The following is a 15,998-nucleotide window of genomic DNA, read 5'->3' as shown; positions in this document are numbered from 1 at the left end:
CTGTCGCGAAATCTTCAACCTTTGCAGAGTACATTGCTTTATCAGAGGCCGTAACAGAAGTGAAAACGATAAAAGGAATCTTAAAAACATTTAAGATAGATTTAGTAACTCCCATTAAAATATATGAAGACAATTCTAGTGCGATAATAATTGCGAAGAACGGAAATTTGACAAAGAAATCCAAATACATAGAAGTACATTTTCATTTTGTAAACGAAAATTATATAAACAAAACGATCGACATTATAAAGATAGATTCAGAGGAAAATGTAGCAGACCTACTTACAAAGTCGCTAGGTAAAATTAAATTTGTTAAATTTAGGAATATGTTAGGTATTATATAATAGACAGTAATGAAACTGAGGAAGCGCATAATACAAGCCTAAGGAAGCGTGTTGGATATGGAAGTATGCATGTATTATGCTGAGTGCGTGCGCCGACCGCCAGAGTGTGTGTGGATGAGTGACACCTGTTAGAGAGATCTATTAGTTCGTAGATCGATGTATGGTTATGAATGAGACACACGTGTTCAGAAAGTTAATGTTCATTATATTAACCAAATATAATATTATAAATGTTCCAAACCAAAAGTATTGTTTTATTCTCAACAAATATAATTTTATTTATTATTATTTCATTTATCATTTCATTAATAATTATTTTAATTAATTTTTTATTATCAAAGACACTAAAAAAAGATCGTGAAAAAATTACACCATTTGAATGTGGATTTGATCCTATTACTAGAGCACGGCTTCCTTTTTCTATTCACTTTTATATTATAACCTTAATATTTTTCATTTTTGATGTAGAAATTATTTTAATTCTTCCTATTTTAAATTTATTAAATAATCTTTCTCTAATATCAATTTATACTTTATTTATTTTTCTAATAATTTTAATTATTAGACTGAATTGAATGATTTTGTAATTTACTTAAATGAATTTATTAAATTATATAAAGTAAAATTTACATTTAATTTCGACTTAACCTTAGGGTATCAATTACCATATACAGGGTGTCCCAAAACCCCTTCGACTCCGGGAAATGGGAGGTTCCTTAGGTCATTTGAAGCAACATTTTCCTTTGCACCAATGTCAGCCGGGGCTTTGTTTAGGAGTTATTAACGAAAAACACGGACCAATCGGAGCGCGACCTAGACGCGCGATGGCACGTTCAGCCCGGCGCGCCGGGAGACGAGCGTGGTGTAACGCCGCGATGCCGTAACGAACAAGAGTTTCTCGAGATTATGTGAATCTTCCCCGATTTGGATGACACTGTTCACATTTGTCAACACATAGTTATGCACTAATGATAATTGCTTAAACTAATTAAACGATTATTTAATCTAATCACTAGACTGCGGATCTTTATGTAAAATGAAAGTTGGCTGCCGCTATTATAAGGGACAGGAGCCAGACAGATATTTGATTGTGATCATTTTAAGAAGTTGAAAATAATACATTGGTGTTTTGAAATTATTTTAATCTCGCTAGTGTCTTAAAATGCACCTACTCATGTTTGCTACAAATGCATGAAATCCGCAGTCTAGTGATTGCATTACCTGATTGTTGTGATTTGTGCAGCAGGACAAGGGATATGGCAATTATTATTAGTGCATAACTATGTGTTGACAAATGTGAACAGTGATTGTGAGTGTGGAAAAATTTCAAGGCATCTGTGTGAAATAAACATACGAATTATTTATCGATTCGAAAGTGAAAGTGAAATTCTGGATCGTCGACTTAACCGCCCATCCCTTAGGCCTTCTACCAGCGGCTGTGCAGTTCGTCGACCTGGCCGTACGTCCCTTAGCTTTCGGTACTGTCGTATACGTGAAGACATCTGTGCAGTTCGTCACCGAGTGACCCAGTGACACACATTTCGAAGCAGCAAATGGATTTACGGCTGAATAAGTGAGTTTTTAATACAATCAGTTTCTGCTTCTTCCCTCGTTCGGGTAAAGTTGCCGTAAGTCGGGTAAAGAGATCCACCCATATGAATTGACAAGTAAAGTTCTTCCGACCGACAAAAACTGTAAAGGGTAATGTTGTTCAGAATCATGGTCTTGACAACATATCCAAAGCTCATCCAAATCGGGTAGAAGATAGTACATCGATCGATTTACAATTACAAGTTTTTACAATTATGTATCTCGTAAACTAAAGCCGGCCGACAAAAACTGTAAAGGGAAATGTTGTTCAGAATTATGGTCTTGACAACATATCCAAAGCTCATCCAAATCGGGGAAGATTCACATAATCTCGAGAAACTCTTGTTTGTTGCGGCATCGCGGCGTTACACCACGCTCGTCTCCTGGTGCGCCTGGCTGAACGTGCCATCGCGCGTCTAGGTCGCGCTCTGATTGGTCCGTTTTTTTTCGTTAATAACTCCTAAACAAAGCCCCGGCTGACATTGGTGCAAAGGAAAATGTTGCTTCAAATGGCCTAAGGAACCTCCCATTTCCCGGAGTCGAAGGGGTTTTGGGACACCCTGTATATAATAAACCCATATAATCTAAGTAATTTATATAATTGAATCTTACTCTTCTATTTATAAAAATAACTCACTCTAATACTAATATTAAATTATGTATATATTGTGACGTTGCAAATCTTGCGACGTCACTTTTCCGTTAATTACGGTTACAAAAGTGACATATAAAAGGGACAGAGCCGCCCTCTCACGAGTCACGACACGGAATCACAGGATTCGAGAGCATTCCTCGAGGAAATCCCGTACTTATCGATCATCGATGATTGACATCTGTCGTACGTGCCGAGAACGGCCAAGTTTACAGGGCCGTATTACAGGCACGAGCGACCGAAGTTTCCCGAGGGACAGATACAGAGCACCAGACGAACCCACAGAAAAAGAACTGGCCAATATTGCGGAAGCCCCGTACACGAGCAATAACGATTTGGACCGAGAGCACCCGGGGAATCAACCCGGAGGCGTCGAAGGGACAGGAGCTTACAACAAACAGCTGGTTATCATGACCTTTCGTGATCCCGACGTCGCCTCATCGCGCTGAAGCTCCGGCGTGGGTGGTGCGATCGCAGCCAAAAGGAGGAGAACCTCCGATACGATTATTCGCGCTATGGTCTGGGGCCCAAGGACCTTAGTAGGGACGATCCTGGTCGCTAAGATGTTGCGTACGCGTCACGCGCCAATCGGAAAAATTCGGGGTAATTATTTACAAAAGCACCACCCTCTCCGATTTTGATGAAATTTATATATGTTATGCAGCAACACATTCTAAACAACTTTTTCCGTTTCCAATATAGGGGGGTCGCTTTTAGTTTTCGAGATATTTGAAAAAAACTATCGCGAATACTGTATTCAATTTTTCGTATTCCTGAACGCTCCGCTGCAACGTAGACTGTTTCGGTGCGGCGTTTGTTTACATTTTGACGCTGTAGAGATAAGAGAGAAAACAGGGGGGCGGAAAGGGCCAGCCTGACACCACACACACCCACCCAGTGCTTAACACGCACCCACTGTTTCTAAATTATACTCTAGATTCTTACGTATTTTCACGTGCTTATTACAAATATGATAGTGAAAATTGGTGCAAATGTTAATTTCTTAACGGAAACCTTCTTTTTAAAAACACTGAGTGCGTGTTAAGCACTGGGTGTGTGTGTGTGGTGTTAGAGAGAAAACAGGGGGGGGGGGTGGAAAGGGCCAGCCTGACACCACACACACCCACACACACCCACATTCATATTACACCTCTTCAATAGTTCTGATAATTACAACAGTTCCGCTTAAGATGGTGAAACAAGAATCGGATAAAGACGTACTTAAAATACAACTGTTTTTCGCAGTTATAGATATTGGCGTAGCTGCATGGCTGATGATCAATCGAACACTTGTGCATCAGTAAAATCTGAAAAATGACATAGAAATTAATCTTACAACAAGAAAAGCAAAAGGAAACAAAATTGTTAATTGCAATTGAATGCATGCATAAATTACACATATTCTTTAGAAAGTATCTACAATACGTGGTAACACGTATAATTAAGTATAGGTATAAATAATTGTTAAACTAAACCACTCATTACTAATTTAACAGTATACTTACCAATATTTGGCGTAGCTGCATCCATGGCTGATGATCCATCGAACACTTGTGCATCAGTAAAATCTGAAACATGACATAGAAATTAATCTTACAACAAGAAAAGCAAAAGGAAACAAAATTGTTAATTGCAATTGAATGCATGCATAAATTACACACATTCTTTAGAAAGTATCTACAATACGTGGTAACACGTATAATTAAGTATTGGTATAAATAATTGTTAAACTAAACCACTCATTACTAATTTAACAATATACTTACAAATATTTGGCGTAGCTGCATCCATATGGCTGCTGTTCTACCGAACGATGGTGCTGAATTGAATTAAATTAATGGTGTTGAATTAAATTCCACCACTTTGTACATTATCAAAATTTTTTGTTAATGAAATGAAGTAAAACACGCGACACAAAGAACGACCACTTCGACAGTTCGACACAGCACAGAAGAATGAAATAGTGAAAATCGACAAATGCCAAATGACGATCGACGCTACATATATCTTGAACGACGGGTATTCGTCGTTGGTCCTGGGTATTCGTCGTTGACCCAACGTTGGGTATTCGTCGGCAAACTGACGTAATTTTTCATCGTGGGTCCTATGTTGGGTATTCGTCGTTGGCCCTATGTTGAGTATTCGTCGTTGGCCCAACGTTGGGTATTCGTCGGCAAACTGACGTAATTTTTCATCGTTGGTCCTATGTTGGGTATTCGTCGTTGGCCCAACGTTGGGTATTCGTCGGCAAACTGACGTAATTTTTCATCGTTGGTCCTATGTTGGGTATTCGTCGTTGGCCCTATGTTGGGTATTCGTCGTTGGCCCAACGTTGGGTATTCGTCGGCAAACTGACGTAATTTTTCTTCGTTGGTCCTATGTTGGGTATTCGTCGTTGGCCCTATGTTGGTTATTCGTCGTTGGTCCAACGTTGGGTATTGGTCGGCAAACTGTCATAATTTTTCGTCGTTATACGTTGGGTATTCGTCGTTGGCCTTATGTTGGGTATTCGTCGTTGGCCCTATGTTGGTTATTCGTCGTTGGCCCAACGTTGGGTATTGGTCGGCAAACTGTCATAATTTTTCGTCGTTATACGTTGGGTATTCGTCGTTGGTCTTATGTTGGGTATTCGTCGTTGGCCCTATGTTGGTTATTCGTCGTTGGCCCAACGTTGGGCATTCGTCGGCAAACTGACGTAATTTTTCTTCGTTGGCCCTAGGTTGGGGATTTATCGGCAAAACCACTAACCATGCCCCACCATTCCCCAACAAACTCCCAACCGTTGGCCACCGTTGGCCAACCGTAAATGCTACTAGGGAATATTGTTCTCGAGGTATAACTAGGATCATTTAGTCGTAAACAGTCTGCTGGTATTTTCTCGAGGCCTGCGGTATAGACAACGGACCATAATAGCGGTGCGCTCGACTCGCCTCTACCTGAAACGGGGGTACACCGCGTACTTTCCCAGCTCATTGTAACACCAATTTTCGAATCGCCATCGTTTCCAAGTGCTCTTTTTGAAGGGGAAACTTCAAGGAATATATTTTTACCATATTTTTTCAAAATTTAAATCACTCTGGCCCCTCATCTAAAAAACGTAAAAAAAGAAAGTATTTAAATTTTTCGACATTGTAAAGTCGATTATCGAGGCTGAAAAAATTATTTTATAATAGCTCAATCCTTTCCGAATACAACCAAAAAAATGTAGTTCAATCGGGCCAGATATAAAAAATCGGAAGCGATTTTTGCCCAAAGTGGGCTAAATATATAATGTTTAATAATGTTGTAAATCAAATAAAATTTATACATGTGAACGTATGCAGAAATAATCAAAGTAAACACCATAAACTTGTGGAAGTTTGTTAAAAAAATTAACAATGCAAGAAACAAACTTGCATAACTATATTGAATAACTGCGTAGAATTATCAGATATTATTGCATATATCAAATTTTATTGTAATTTTGTAATTAACAGAAACGGGATCACATTCTTAACAATCATATAAATGTACGCAAAGATATTAATGCTCATGAATCTATTACTTTACATTACTTGTATGTAGTACTTCATAATTATCCTACTACATAATTTTTACCATTCAAATACACGCGCCATATACATTTGTAATCTTTAAATCATATTAAGTATCCGTAGTAGAAATTGGGTATACAGAATATCCGGTACTTGCTAATACGTTGCTATCGGTAACATTGGGCGCGACACCGAAGTGGTATTGGGGCCGCTTTGGCCCCAGCAAATCCGGCGTGACAGAACAATAGCATGAGACGTCTGTACAAATCTTAAGTCTGTGTTAACAGTATCTCGTCGGTGCTGGCAGTCTTTAACAGTATCTCGTCGGTGCCCAGGCTAAAGATGATGTAGGATCTGATCCAGGCTAAAGATGATGTAGGATCTTGTCCATGTTAAAGATGATGTAGGATCTTGTCCATGCTAAAGATGATGTAGGATCTTGTCCATGATAAAGATGATGTAGGAGCTGATCCAGGCTAAGTACTAGAGTAGGGGGCAGCACTATATGGGCACGGCCAAAACCCGGCGTGAGCACTCTCATATACTCTCTGCTGGCAGTCTTTAAGGGGCTAGTATACCCTCGATTTGTAACTAGAAAATACCTAGAATCTTACTAGATTTTGGGTCGAAAATATGGGTTTGCGTCCAGACGTTGATTGACCTTATTAGAACAAATTGTGGGCTGTGTGAGGGCTCATTCGAAAGAGGAAGGTTAGACGCAGCGCGCTTTTCTCACGAGGTTAACGAGATTATGTTTATATCTAATAATATGATGGCCCAAAGTCGAGAAAAAATCTAGGAAAAAATCCCGCAGATTTCAATGCATTTTCTGTCTCTAATAGACTTTTTTGACTTATGAGATGAGAAAGGCGCGCTGCGTTGAACCTTCCTCTTTCGAATGAGCCCTCACACAGCCCACAATTTGTTCTAATAGGGTCAATCAACGTCTGGGCGCAGATCCATGTTTCGACCCATTTTTCTAGTAAGATTCTAGTAAATAGCAAATATCTAGCAAATAACTAGAATCCTACTAGAAAAATGGGTCGAAACATGGATCTGCGCCCAGACGTTGATTGACCCTATTAGAACAAATTGTGGGCTGTGTGAGGGCTCATTCGAAAGAGGAAGGTTCAACGCAGCGCGCTTTTCTCATCTCATAAGTCAAAAAAGTCTATTAGAGACAGAAAATGCATTGAAATCTGCGGGATTTTTTCCTAGATTTTTTCTCGACTTTGGGCCATCATATTATTAGTTATAAACATAATCTCGTTAACCTCGTGAGAAAAGCGCGCTGCGTCTAACCTTCCTCTTTCGAATGAGCCCTCACACAGCCCACAATTTGTTCTAATAAGGTCAATCAACGTCTGGGCGCAAACCCATATTTTCGACCCAAAATCTAGTAAGATTCTAGTTCCTTTCTAGTTACAAATCGAGGGTATACTACCCCCTTAAGGGGGAACTATACCCTCGGATTGTAACTAGAAAGGAACTATTTATCAATGTTATAAACCTCTGTGCAAAAAAAAGTTTGGTAACATTGTTAAACACGCAACTGCCTAATGAACACGAGATGGAGTTGCTTGCTATTTCCATATTCTATTCAGCTCGTCGCGAATGCCGCTATACAGGGCAGGTCGCACTAATATTAGTGCCACCGATGAGACTATCTACCTGGTCTGTGTCAGTTTTGCTATGATTCCAAGTTGATAGCAGTGCAGCAGTGAAATGTTGCACGATATCGCAGCACTGATTGACAGTCCTCCTGACTAGGCGCCATCTCGTCTAAACGAACTGAACTAAAATTGGCTCTAGACTGGCTCTGCATCCGAGAGGACCTCTGTATTCATGGGGAAATCTATGCTAATGTGAATGAAATCATGCGCCTCGACTTTTTGTCCTTATACGAGCATATTTTGAGCTGCACAAAGGTCCATTTGATAGAGGAAGGTTCATCACGAGTCGCTCTTCTCATCATATCAGTCAAAAAAGTCTCTTTGAGACAGAAAAATACGTTGAAATCTGCGGTTATTTTTCTCGATTTTGTCTTTACTTTGGGCACTCATATTATTAGATATAAACATAATCTCGTTAAATCATGAGAAGAGCGACCTGTATTTAACCTTCCTCTACAGAATGAGTCCTCACCCAGCCCAAAATATGCTCAAATAAGGACGAAAAGTCGAGGCGCGCAAACTCAAGTTTCGACCCATTTTTCTAGTAAGATTCTAGTTCCTTTCTAGTTACATTCCGAGGGTATAGTTCCCCCTTAAGGGGGTAGTATATGCTAGATTTGTAACTAGAAAATACCTAGAATCTTACTAGATTTTGGGTCGAAAATATGGGTTTGCATCCAGACGTTGATTGACCTTATTAAAACAAATTGTGGGCTGTGTGAGGGCTCATTCGAAAGAGGAAGGTTCACCGCAGGGGGCTCTGGTCATGAGGTTAACGAGAATATGTTTATATCTAATAATATAAGTGTCCAAAGTAGAGTAAAAATCTAGGAAAAAAACCAGCAGATTTCAATGCATTTTTCTGTCTCCAAAAGACTTTTTGACTGATGGGATCACCAGAGCCCCATGCGGTGAACCTTCCTCTTTCGAATGAGCCCTCACCCAGCCCAAAATTTGCTCAAATGAGGACACTAAGTGAAAACCAGCAAACCCATGTTTCGAGCCATTTTTCTAGTAAGATTCTAGGTATTTTCTAGTTACAAATCGAGGGTATACTAGCCCCTTAAACACACACTTTTACTAAAACCGAAACATACCCCTCAACGGAGGGTTAGGATACTAGTATAGGTCCGGCATTTTTCGCTACGGGGCGCTAATATCTGTTTCTGCTGTATCGGTAAAACAGTGGACGAGAAAAAAGCATGTTCCCGGTAAGTTAGGCTTCATACGTAAACGTGACGTCACTATACGGCTCACGATGATGCAGCGTCAGTGTGTAACTGACAAACCATTTCTCTATTATACACATTTGGAACCACTACGTAGTCTCAATCGCTAGATAAAAGATCAATCTAATGCGTATGGTGTCTAAGATGGCCAACTTTTGCGTTTTCGAGGCATAATTTTAATTATTCGGCAGCAAGATGTCTTTACCGCGCGGCGCACTCACACACTCGTCACTCGGGCAGCGTATACGTGTGCCTAGCCGGATCGCAAGGGTCCGGTTCTAGTAAAAGTACGTCTCGCTAATGCACATTTGGAGCCCCTACGTAGTCTCAATCGCTAGATAAAAGATCAATCTACTGCGCATGCTGTCTAAGATGGCCTACTTTTACGTTTTCGAGGCATAATTTTAATTATTCGGCAGCAAGATGTCTGTTCGGGAGGCTCTGCAAGCAGGCTTGACTTTGACCAGCCATACCGCGCGGCGCACTGACACAGTAACCGCTCGGGCAGCGTGTACGTGTGTCTAGGCGGATCGCAAGGTTTTGAGATGCTTCAAACCATTTCTCGTCCTCCGCCGCATCCTCCGCCGTATCTTCCGCCGCATTATTATTATTATCCTACATATTGTAAAAATTGAAACAATTAATTAACTTCCCGATTTTATAGGGAAGTTATTGTAATGACCCCGAAAATCGAAAATCGATTTTTTAACAGATCTTCACGTTTCATGGTCATTGCAGTCATTCTAGACTATTTTAAGCAAAATGTTCGTATGTGTGTGTGTGTGTGTGTGTGTGTGTGTGTGTGCGTGTGTGCGTATGTCTGTTTCTATGGTATCAAATTTTTCGTTAACGTTTTCTGAAAAAGTAACAACGCGATCAGAATGATGAATGATGCAATCGATGTGCCCCGTCGTAACTTAGAGCTGATTAGATTTTGGTCCATATTGGTCAAGTAGTTTTTTAGATTTTTAGTTTTTTTCGAACGGAGTTGATTCTACAATGCAATTTATACGAGAGAATGGAAAGTTTCCACCGAAGAAACAAACGTAATTACACAAAAAAATTTTTTTTTCATTTTTCTTAAATTAAAAAAAATTTTTTTAATTTAAAAAAAAATTTTTTTTTGTACCTTACGCTAATGTTTCCGCTTACAATAATCGAAAATTATCCCAATGCAAGAGTGAGTTAATCATCTCTACTCCCGAGAATACATTTTCAAAGAATATCGATGAAAGTACAAAAAAAATTTATATTACAATCTTTAAAAAAACAATCAGTTCAAAACGAATTATTAACTGAGATTAAATTGAAAATTAATATAAACAATATGATAATTATTAATAACATTAATGTTGAAAACGGATTGGTTAATGGAGCACACATGCGGAATATTAAAATTTATTACTTTTCAAGAAAATACTAAAATTCCGTCTATATTGTGGTTAGATTTTCAATTGGCCAGAGTAGGAGTGAAAGTAAGAACTCGTTATCGTGATTATATGAAAAATGCACAAATATTGATCAAAATTTTACACCAATAATAAAAATATCGAATCAAGTAAATATGTCGAGTGAGGAAAAATATCAAATCACACGTAGTCAATTTCCAGTGGTTCCTGCTGAAGCGATTACGATTCATAAAAGTCAGGGACAAACATACGAGAAAGTATGTTTGGATTTTAAAAAATCAGAAAGGCGAACTTTACAAATATTGTATGTAGCACTGAGCAGAGTTTCAAAATTGAGCGCAGTTTATATATTTTGGGACAATTTAAATTAACAGTATCGAAGAAAACCAAGATCACTACTGCAAACCCGGATAATGAGGAGTTGTATCGTTTGCGAAAAACTAATTAAGACAATTTATTTTGCAACATTAGTATGCTATAACAAGGAACCAAGCGAGCAACGAGCATACGATGCTGGTTTAATGTGACGCCATATAGCAAACATTTTGATAAGTAGAAAACTATTGAATTTCCCTGAAAACGTATAATCTTCTTAAAACGTACTAAAAATAATGATAATAATATACTGCAACTAACGAATCGGGAAGTTCTTTGTGTGGCTCGTGGAGAGTCACACACCAAATCAAAAAAACATTAATAGCTATAGGTACTACTAGCCATGCGTACCACTAACCCTTTCGCAAGAGCAGTCCTATCCGCGAGCTCGCGAAGCGAGCGAGCAAAAACAACCCTACTCGCGAGCGAGCGAAGCGAGCGAGCAACAATAACCCTCTAGTTTAACAATAAATTATTAGGTTGGAACGTAAGTTCGTAGCGTTTTTAAATAAAAATTCAAAGATAAAATTAAGATATTTATTCATACGTCTATAGAATAACATGTACATTATAAAAATTGATTTATTTAATAATAATTATAATATAAGTATTTAAATATATATTTTGTACTCGCGCAGAGGAATAGCAGGGGAACTCAAAGGAACTTGTGGGTAATTCAAATATACACATTTTATAATTTGTCTTTTTATTTATTATTATTGGTAGAAATGAAAATGGTACGACGCTCCTCGGCCGCGTCCTATCAACTTTTTGAAGACTTCCTTCGGTGCCTGTCTCCTTAGTATTTTCTGCAACATATAATAAAAATTAATGATAATGAAAATAACATAGAATACCTAGTTGGGACCTGGGATTGAACACTGTTATGATATCGGTTCCGGTTCTCGAAACAGTTATGAAGAATCTAAATGGTGTTGTAACTGTTACGAGTATATCGGTTCTGGCTTACATATGTAAATATCGGTTACGGTAACGGTTTTGGAGAACCGATATTATTTCGGTTTTATAATTGTTAAATTTCGGTTCTGGATAGCGGTTCTGGTTTCGGGTCTGTATTATGTATTGTGTTCGGCCTTATATATTCATTATTCAAGTAGTTCTTTATTGTTATTCATAATTTAAACAATTTTTAAATGAATAAATTTTTATAATTTGTCTCTACATGCATTAATTGAATTATTATTCCAATAATAATTTGTTGTTAAAACAATTGTTTAAATAAACATTATTATGGAAATGGTAATTTAAACAATGAATATAGAAACAAACTATACATTATGAAAATTGATTTCTTTAAACTATTGTTTCAACAATAAATTGTTATTCAGATGATAATTCAAATAATGCATGTAGAGACAAATTATAAAAATTTACTAATTTAAAAATTATTAAATTATGAATAACAATAAAGAACTACTTGAATAATGAATATACATATGTATAAGGCCGAACACAATACAGAATACAGAACCGAAATCGGGAATCGACATCCAGAACCGAAAATTAACAATTATAAAACCGAAATAATATCGGTTCTCCAAAACCGTTACCGTAACCGATATTTACATATGTAAGCCAGAACCGATATTCTCGTGGTGTAACAGTTACAACACCATTTCGGTTCTTCATAACTGTTTCGAGAATCGGAACCGATATCATAACAGTTTTCAATCCCTGGTCCCAACTAGGCCTCCTATGTTATTTTTATTATCATTAATTTTTTTTAGATGTTGCAGTAAATACTAAGGAGACAGGCACTGAAGGAAGTCTTCAAAGAGTTGATAGGACGCGGGGCAGCGCGCGGCGCGACGGAGGCCGAAGAGGCGGCCCGTATAATTTTTACATTTACAATAAATTATAATAAATTATAAATTATAAAATGTGCACTTTGCATTCCCCGGAGATTCACCGGCGCGCGTACAAACCATATATATATTTAAATATACTATTAATAAATAAATCAATTTTTATAATGTATTTGTTATTCAATGATCCTATGAATACATAAATATCTTAATTTCATCTTAGAATTTTTATTTAAAAACGCTACGAACTTTCGTTCCAATCTAATAATTAATTGTTAAAATAATTGCTTGAATTTTTATAATGTATAGAATAATAATAACAATTTATAATGCGGCGGTAGATACGGCGGAGGATGCAGCGGAGGACGAGAAATGGTTTGCAGCAGTTGTCGGCAACGCCAGCATTGTTCAACCAGTGTTCGTGCTTCCCGCGCGTCTCGCTCCCCGTAACGACCCTTATAGTGCTCTATGATATACCAGGTATAGGAAGGTATTACATGGTATAGATATAGATATAGTATACCTAGTGCAGGAGGCGGCGAAGGACGAAAAATGATTTGAAGCTTCCCGAAACCTGGCGATCCGCCTAGACACACGTACACGCTGCCCGAGCGGTTACTGTGTCAGTGCGCCGCGCGGTATGGCTGGTCAAAGTCAAGCCTGCTTGCAGAGCCTCCCGAACAGACATCTTGCTGCCGAATAATTAAAATTATGCCTCGAAAACGTAAAAGTAGGCCATCTTAGACAGCATGCGCAGTAGATTGATCTTTTATCTAGCGATTGAGACTACGTAGGGGCTCCAAATGTGCATTAGCGAGACGTACTTTTACTAGAACCGGACCCTTGCGATCCGGCTAGGCACACGTATACGCTGCCCGAGGGCTGAGGGTGTACTACACACTCTCACTCGAGCACACCGACACTGTGTGACGTCACTATTGCTCCTGACTTACCAGCAACATTTACTGATGCAGTGTCGGCAGCTTAGACCATATATACCTATAGACCCGGCGCAGATAATTTGGCCCTCGGAAAAGATGAAGACGGTGTGACGTCACGTTCTCGAAAGATGTATAAGCTATGCTCATCGACAGTGCCTACGCTTGGCTTATGTGGGGGGTGAGGGGGATCACCGGGTGCGCCATGTACATGCACATACCCAGTACGCAGGAAGAATGGACAGGATAATTTCAAAGAATTTGACATTGTATCATGAAATTATCTATTATAAACTGTATTTGAGATACAGACGTTTATTCTGTATGTTTTATTAAGATATAAAGTAATAATAGTATTATATATATTAACTATTTTAGGAATCGCGCGATATTTGATTTTGAAGACATATTATGCAGGTTACAAAATGGTTTTTTTACATATAAATTGATCACATTTACAACATTTTAAGGTAGTACTGCTAGTTTTACACAATTTACATTTACCTCGCTTGTGATTAGGTATTGCATTGCTAGACTACGGATCTTTATGCATTTACAAAAAAATTGAGTAGATGAAATTCAAATTCGTTGAAAAATTGAAAATGTCAATACATGATTTCTGCTCTATTACAATCATTCAGGGAAGAAATAACATTCAATTTAATTTCTATTTCTTGCCATCGATGTATTGCTACCAGCTTGCTACACAAAATTTACACGGAGCAAGTGTATGATGGCGTAGTGTCGGCGTCGGTCTGCCGTTTCAGCCATTTTGAAATTATCTTAAGACTGCTTAAAACTTATCTTGTGACGTCACATCGTCCTTTATCTTTTCCAAGCTGTACTCTCGGTTTTCCTATACACATACTATACCTATGCCGGGTCTATTGGTATATATGGTCTAAGGTCGGCAGACAATGTACCCAGCTCCCCTACTGGACGAAAATCTTATTACTTAGGTTCTACTAGCGGCCGCTCTTTCGTTTTTGGCGTGACCATCGAAAAGTTGTCAAGGTCAACTGGGGACCCACACCCTTAAGGGGGCCGTCTCCTAGCAGACGACACTCGCGCGTGAATGTGTTGATACACTCACACACCGCTAGACCACGTATACGTACGAGAGGTTGCAAGGGTCAGGGAAAGGCCTTCTGAGATCTCGATAATGCAAAGACGGGGGTTTTTAGTAGTCAAAATCGCTAGATGAAAGATCAATCTAGCGCGCTGTTTGCTTCAAAAGACGTTCTTTTACGATTACGACGCGTAATTTTCATTATTCTGCAGCGTTGCAGCTGACGAATTTTCGTAAATTATAAAGAGCTTTCATTTTCATGAATATGAAGAGATTTAGGGCTCTTATGGAAAAAGTAAGCAAACAGCGAACTAGCAGGAGCATATACATTGTCAATGCAACATCTATTACGTTGTTTACTTGAGTATTAAACAAACTGTAAGACATTTTCGACTGGAAATCGTCCCAAAGTGAGGTTTATGTAAAAATACAGTTCCGACATTTTCCGCTACGGGCGTTGACATCCGCTTCCCAGTGATGGTTACTTATCATTGTCGTCGTCACTGACGACTCGTCAGCAATCACTGTATCGGTAAAACAGAGGAAGCAGAAAATATGTTGTCGGTAAGGTAGGATTCGTAAGCAAGCGTGACGTCACGATTTGGATGACGATATGCTGCAGCGTTGGTGTGCTCAAGCAAGAGAGTGTTGGTGCATACTGCATACACACTGATACACACCGCTCGAGCGACGTGTACGTGTGCCTACGGCCTACGAGGATGACAAGATTTCGCGACGATTGCCCTTCTATTTCTCGATAACGCAACGATGGGGCTTTTTCGTAATCAAATCCGTTAGATGAAACATCAATCTGGTGCGCTGTTTGCTTCAAAAGTCATTCCTTTAGGTTTCCAAACAATAGTTTTGGAATATTCAGCTGCATGTTGCCCGTCGGAGAAGCTATATTCGCCGGCGTGACGTAACAGTATGGCTGACGATGCTGCAGCGTTGGTGTGCTCAAGCGTGAAAGTAGTGGTGCATACACACCGCTCGAGCGACGTGTACGTGTGCCTACGGCCTACGAGCATGACAAGATTTCGCGACGATTGCCCTTCTATTTCTCGATAACGCAACGATGGGGCTTTTTCGTAATCAAATCCGTTAGATGAAACATCAATCTGGTGCGCTGTTTGCTTCAAAAGTCATTCCTTTAGGTTTCCAAACAATAGTTTTGGAATATTCAGCTGCATGTTGCCCGTCGGAGAAGCTATGTTCGCCGGCGTGACGTAACAGTATGGCTGACGATGCTGCAGCGTTGGTGTGCTCGAGTGAGACTGTGTATAGTGCTTACATACACACCGCTGGAGCGACGTGTACGTGTGCCTACGGCCTCAGTGATGGGATCGTTGGCGCTTTTCGC

This window comes from Lasioglossum baleicum, unplaced genomic scaffold (assembly GCF_051020765.1).
Source record: "Lasioglossum baleicum unplaced genomic scaffold, iyLasBale1 scaffold0065, whole genome shotgun sequence".
In the NCBI taxonomy this organism is placed as follows: domain Eukaryota; kingdom Metazoa; phylum Arthropoda; class Insecta; order Hymenoptera; family Halictidae; genus Lasioglossum; species Lasioglossum baleicum.
The sequence above is the reverse complement of the archived record's forward strand: the minus strand, read 5'-3'. Positions refer to the sequence as shown.